Raw genomic sequence first — 5880 nt, forward strand, 5'->3', positions numbered from 1 at the left:
GTGTTAGAATGCTCAAAACCCATCAGTGGTATCAGAGCCTAGGCTTGTTTTCTTGATACTTGATGCAAATTGTTGAAAAAAGTCGAAAAATATGCAATCTAATGAGTGAACTCGCCGAGTCCATGGGGGGACTCGACGAGTCCATGCCTAAAATCATCCTACTCGTCGAGTAGGTTCATGCACTCGACGAGTAGAATGCCCAGAGTGCATATTTTCGAGTTTTGCTGCTGGAAATGGACTAGAAACATTACCCTAAACTGTTTTGGTCTTATAAAACTTGTTTTAGATGGTGTAATGGTTATGCTAATCCATTTTCAATAGCTATTATCAAAAATTTCAAGTCTTATATGTGTCTTTATGATTCTTGAAATTATCGATATGAATGTTCATACACTTATGAGTTTAGAAGATCATAGGAGTTATTTGCAACTTCCTTGTTAGTTTAATTCTTGATCATTATGTGTTTTAATGGAATCAATAATTTGTCCTCAAGTTATGGATTACCAAAATTAAAGTCCATTAAAGAGACACATAGGTTACATAAAATGAAAAGTCTCTCATTTTAATAAACCATTAACTCATAAGTTATGAAAGATGAAAAGTTTTGAAAGTTACAAAACTTGCCCTCAAGTTTTGGAACATGTAAAGTCACCTTAAAAACTTTAGTTCCAACCCCTAGAATTTTAAAAGTTAAAATTCAACCCTTATACTTTATAATATTATAAGTTAATAATATATATATATATATATATATATATATATATATATATATATATATATATATAAGAACAAGTCATTTTACCATTAGTAGGCCTCATTCATGAAGCCGGTCTATAAGGGGGTACAAGGTTGTTGCCTATAAAATGGCAGCTTAATGGGTGTCCACTCTCACCCACCGTTTCCTTGACTGGTGGAGGGTCGTTAGCCGAACGGGTAGGACAATGAATTTAAACCTCATTAAAGGTATGATAAATGTAAAGTAACTAAATGTTTTTATAAATTCCCAATCTTAGTTACTTTAGGAAAATGTGAATAAGGTGCTAACCTATGAAATTACACTTTGCACTTTGCTTAAGTCGTTAGTGGAGCGTGTGTGGTTAACCGGCACACTAACCTGGACTTAACAAGGTAGGCAAAAGGGTGGCTTAAGGTTTATCATAGGTCGGTGGAGCGCGTGTGGTTAACCGGCACATCGATTGAGTGATAAAACATTAAGAGTACCAAGTAATTTGCATGGTTACTTCACACCTTGTTTTGTGATCCTCGGTATCCCAGTCACAAAACTTGAAGGGCATACTCGAGATTGAAACATGTCATTGAAAAGTTCAATGAATCTCAAAGAATCTAGGAGTTTCAAAACCAATTAAAACCTAATAATTTATTTCGTTTTTCATGGTGGAAATTGGTCAATCGTCATTCACCTACCTTCAAATATTCTATAGCTTGGATTACGGCATCCCTCTTCTAAGTTATAAAATATTGTGTTGGGTCCTAGCCTTAATATTACATTTGGGTGTCTTATTAAGGACTATCTTTATATCTAATCTAAACTTGTCTTTCTTCTTTTCAGATGTCTTCCAACAATGCTGCTTCTGGCTCAAACCCTACCGGCTCCTCTCTCATGAACCTTTGTGGGAGAGTCATCTTCGATGGATCCAACTTTATGGATTGGATCAGGAACATCAGGATGGTCACTCAGTATGAGGACAAAGAATATGTCCTCGAGAAGGAGCTTAAGGAACTTAATGAGTCGACTGCCACTCCTGAGGAGATCGCTGAATACCAGGCACATGAGAGAGATGCCACCAAAGTGGCATGTATCATGTTGGCCACAATGACAGCCGAGCTCCAAAAGTCCTATGAGGACTATTACCCTTTTGAGATGCACCAGGACTTGATGAACCGCTACCATCAGAGTGTTCGTCAAGAGCGGTATGAAATCATCTCCTCCATGATAACAACCCGGATGAAGGATGGTGAACCCATCACGGGCCACATGCAGAAAATGCAAAGGTATGTGGACCGTTTGCTGAAACTGAATGTGAACTTCCCAGAGGAGTTGGCAATTGATATCATTTTGCACTCCTTACCTTCGTGTTATGATCAATTCCGAATAACATACCACATGAACAAGGAGGAAGTTACACTCAACAAACTTTAAGGACTTCTGAAGACCGCCGAAAGTGGTCTTAAAGGTAAATCGGTTGTTACTACTTCTACTCCTACCAATGCCCCTGTTCTGGCTATCAGGAGAGGTAAAGGGAAGAAGAGGAAGAGCCCTTCCAAGGGTACCAAGGGAAAGTCCCTTGATGACTCCTCTTTAAGTGGAATCAAGAAAGGTTCTGTCACTCCTTCTGCCAACCCTAATGAGGCTGAATGCTTCTATTGCCATGAAAAGTCACACTAGAAGCGAAATTGCCCAAAGTACTTGCAAGATGTTAAGGATGGGAAAGTGAAACCCAACCATGCAGGTATCTACACTATATTGTCTAATAACTCACCCTATTCTAATACTTGGGTTCTTGATACAGGTTGTGGTATTCACATATGTTCTGATTTGCAGGGACTAAGAAGAAGTGAGAATGTGAAGCATGGGAAGATAAACTTGATCATGGGGAATAAGAAAGTTACACCTGTCACCAAGATTGGAGTTTATTCTTTATTGCTAAGTAGTGGGTTAACATTAGATTTGAATAAATGTTGTTACTCGCCTGAAATGGCAAGAAATATTATTTACTTTCATGGTTTGTACAAACAAGGTTTTACCTTTTCATTTGATAATGAATGTGGTGGTATTAATGCTTTCTTTAATAATGTTCTTTATTTTAAAGCATTACCTTGTGATGGTGTGTATGAAACTGTGTCGGTTGTAGATAACCTAGAAAATAATGTGTTGTGTATCGATTCTTCCACTAGTTTGGATAAAGCATCATTATGGCATTGTCGTCTTGGACATGTAAGCAAGAAACGCATAGGCCAACTCCAAAAGGATGGAGTCTTGGAGTCATTTGACCTAAAGTCAGATGTAGTTGTGAATCTTCTTTGCTTGGGAAAATGACAAAGTCACCCTTCACTGGTACTTGTGCTAGGGGTGAAGGTTTGTTGGATCTTGTACACACAGATGTGTGTGGACCCTTCATAACCACCACAAGGGATGCTAACCGCTTCTATGTGACTTTACTGATGATTTTAGTAGATATGGATATGTATACTTAATCAAGCATAAGTCAGAAACCTTTGAAAAGTTCAAGGAGTTTAAACAGGAAGTGGAGAATCAGTTGGGCAGGAACATTAAGACGCTTCGATCCGATCGAGGTGGTGAGTATCTTAGTACAGAGTTCCTCCACTATCTTAAGGAATGTAGGATTGTCTCACAATTGACACCTTCCAGGACACCGCGGTTGAATGGTGTGGCTGAGAGGCGCAATCGTACCTTGTTGGACATGGTTCGTTCCATGATGAGTCGAGCTTCGCTACTAGTCTCATTTTGGGGGTATGCCTTAGAGACTGCCGCCCATATCCTTAATCTAGTCCCTACAAAGAAGGTTGCCAAAACACCTCACGAGATGTGGACTGGAAAAGTTCCCAATCTAGATCACATCAAGATCTGGGGTTGCGAGGCTTTTGTGAGGCGCAAGACTCACGATAATCTCGAACCTCGAAGTGAGAGGTGTATTTTCATCGGCTACCCACAGAGATCCTTTGGTTACCTCATCTACAGACCCAGTGATAATGTGGTATTTGTAGCAAGGAGAGGAGTCTTTCGCGAGAGAGAGTTCATAAGCCAAGGAAACAGTGGGAGGCAAATTGACCTTGAAGAAATTCAAGAGTCAAGTGGTGAAGGAACCTCAAACCCTAGCAATCAACCTGAGGAGGAAACTCCTATTGATCCGACAGATGAGTCCGTACCTCTGAGGCATTCCACGAGGGTTAGGAATGCACCTGAGCATTACTATGGTTTCCATATTACTGCAGAAGGTGATACACTTATCAGTGATAGCACACGGGTAAGTCTGGATGAACCTAACAGCTACACGGAAGCCATGGCAGGCCCTGAGGCTGCTAAATGGAAAGAGGTTATGGACAGCAAGATACAGTCCATGTATGACAATCAAGTTTGGAACTTGGTTGACAATGTACGAGGTCGTAAGACAGTCGGGTGCAAAATGGATCTTCAAGAAGAAGACCGACATGGATGGTAATGTACACACTTATAAGGCACGACTGGTTGCAAAGGGCTTTTCTCAAACTCCGGGAGTTGATTATGATGAGACCTTTTCACCAGTAGCAAAGATTAAGTCTATTAGGGTTATGTTAGCCATTGTTGCATTTCATGATTATGAAATATGGGAAATGGATGTCAAAACCGCTTTCCTTAATGGAAAGTTGGATGAGGATGTTTACATGAGTCAGCCAGAGGGTTTTGTCAGTACAGAGTACCCTAATAGAGTGTGTAAGCTTGATAAATCCATCTATGGATTGAAACAAGCACCTCGCAGATGGAATCTTTGTTTCGATGAGAAAGTCAAAGAGTTTGGCTTTTCGAGGAGCGAAGATGAGTACTGTGTATATGTCAAGGCTAGTGGGAGTATAGTTAGCTTTTTGGTATTGTATGTGGATGACATACTACTCATAGGAAATGACATCCCAACTCTGCAGGAAGTGAAGTCCTGGCTTGGGAAGTGTTTCTCTATGAAGGACCTTGGAGAAGCTGCCTATATCCTAGGGATAAGGATTTTAAGAGACAGGAGTAAAAGACTAATTGGACTTAGTCAAAGCACCTATGTGGATAAAGTGTTGAAAAGTTTCAACATGAAGAACTCCAAGAAAGGTGAGTTACCGATCTAGAGTAACGCCAGACTGAGTAAGACTCAGAGCCCGAGTACAGAGGCTGAGATAGCAGAGATGAGTCGAGTTCTGTATGCTTCCGTTGTAGGCTCGATCATGTATGCTATGACTTGTACTCGTCCTGATGTGGCCTTTGCATTGAGCATGGTCAGTAGATATCAGGGGAATCCTGGCAAGGATCACTGGACTGCGGTAAAGAACATTCTCAAGTACCTCCGGAGGACTAAGCACTGGGTTCTTACCCTCGGTGGGAGTGATGACTTGAGAGTAGTAGGATATAGTGATGCTAGCTTTCAGACTGATAGGGATAATTTCCGCTCTCAGTCAGGCTGGGTATTTACCTTAAACGGAGGAGCAATTTCGTGGAAAAGTTCCAAGCAGGAGACAGTGGCTGATTCAACTTGCGAATCAGAGTATATAGCGGCAAGCGAGGCAGCAAAGGAGGCAATATGGCTAAAGAACTTCATTGGAGACCTTGGGGTTGTACCAACTATAAAGGAGCCAATGGAGATTTTTTGTGACAGCAATAGTGCGGTTGCCTTAGCCAAGGAACCGAGAGATCATGACAGATCTAGACACATTGACAAAAAATATCACTTCATCAGACATCGAATAGAATAAGGACTCCTCGTGGCAAAGAGCGTATCATCGGATGAGAACCCAGCAGATCCCCTCACGAACGGACTGGGTAGGTTTAAGCATCTCCAGCATGCAAGGCGCATAGGGCTGAAGGATGATATTAGTTTTAGTAGTTAGATAGCTTTGAAATTTGTAAAGTGTAATTGACATTTGATGATAAATAAAAGCTGTTGTTTATTTATAAGTAAAGTGTTGCTATCTTCTGTCAATCGTTTACTATCATTTCATATTGCATGTTTTGACTTCCAGAATAGTTATGTTATGGTATATCATATTATTCATGTTGGATTAATGTCTAAGTCCATAACTATATTTGATATGTACTTGACCCGACCCGCCATGGTCCATTTGGGTTGCACTTCACCGGCACAATTTATATGGATAGTCTTTTGA

This window comes from Lactuca virosa, chromosome 8 (genome assembly GCF_052849685.1).
Source record: "Lactuca virosa cultivar CGN04683 chromosome 8, Lactuca_virosa_CGN04683_v6, whole genome shotgun sequence".
Lineage (NCBI taxonomy): Eukaryota > Viridiplantae > Streptophyta > Magnoliopsida > Asterales > Asteraceae > Lactuca > Lactuca virosa.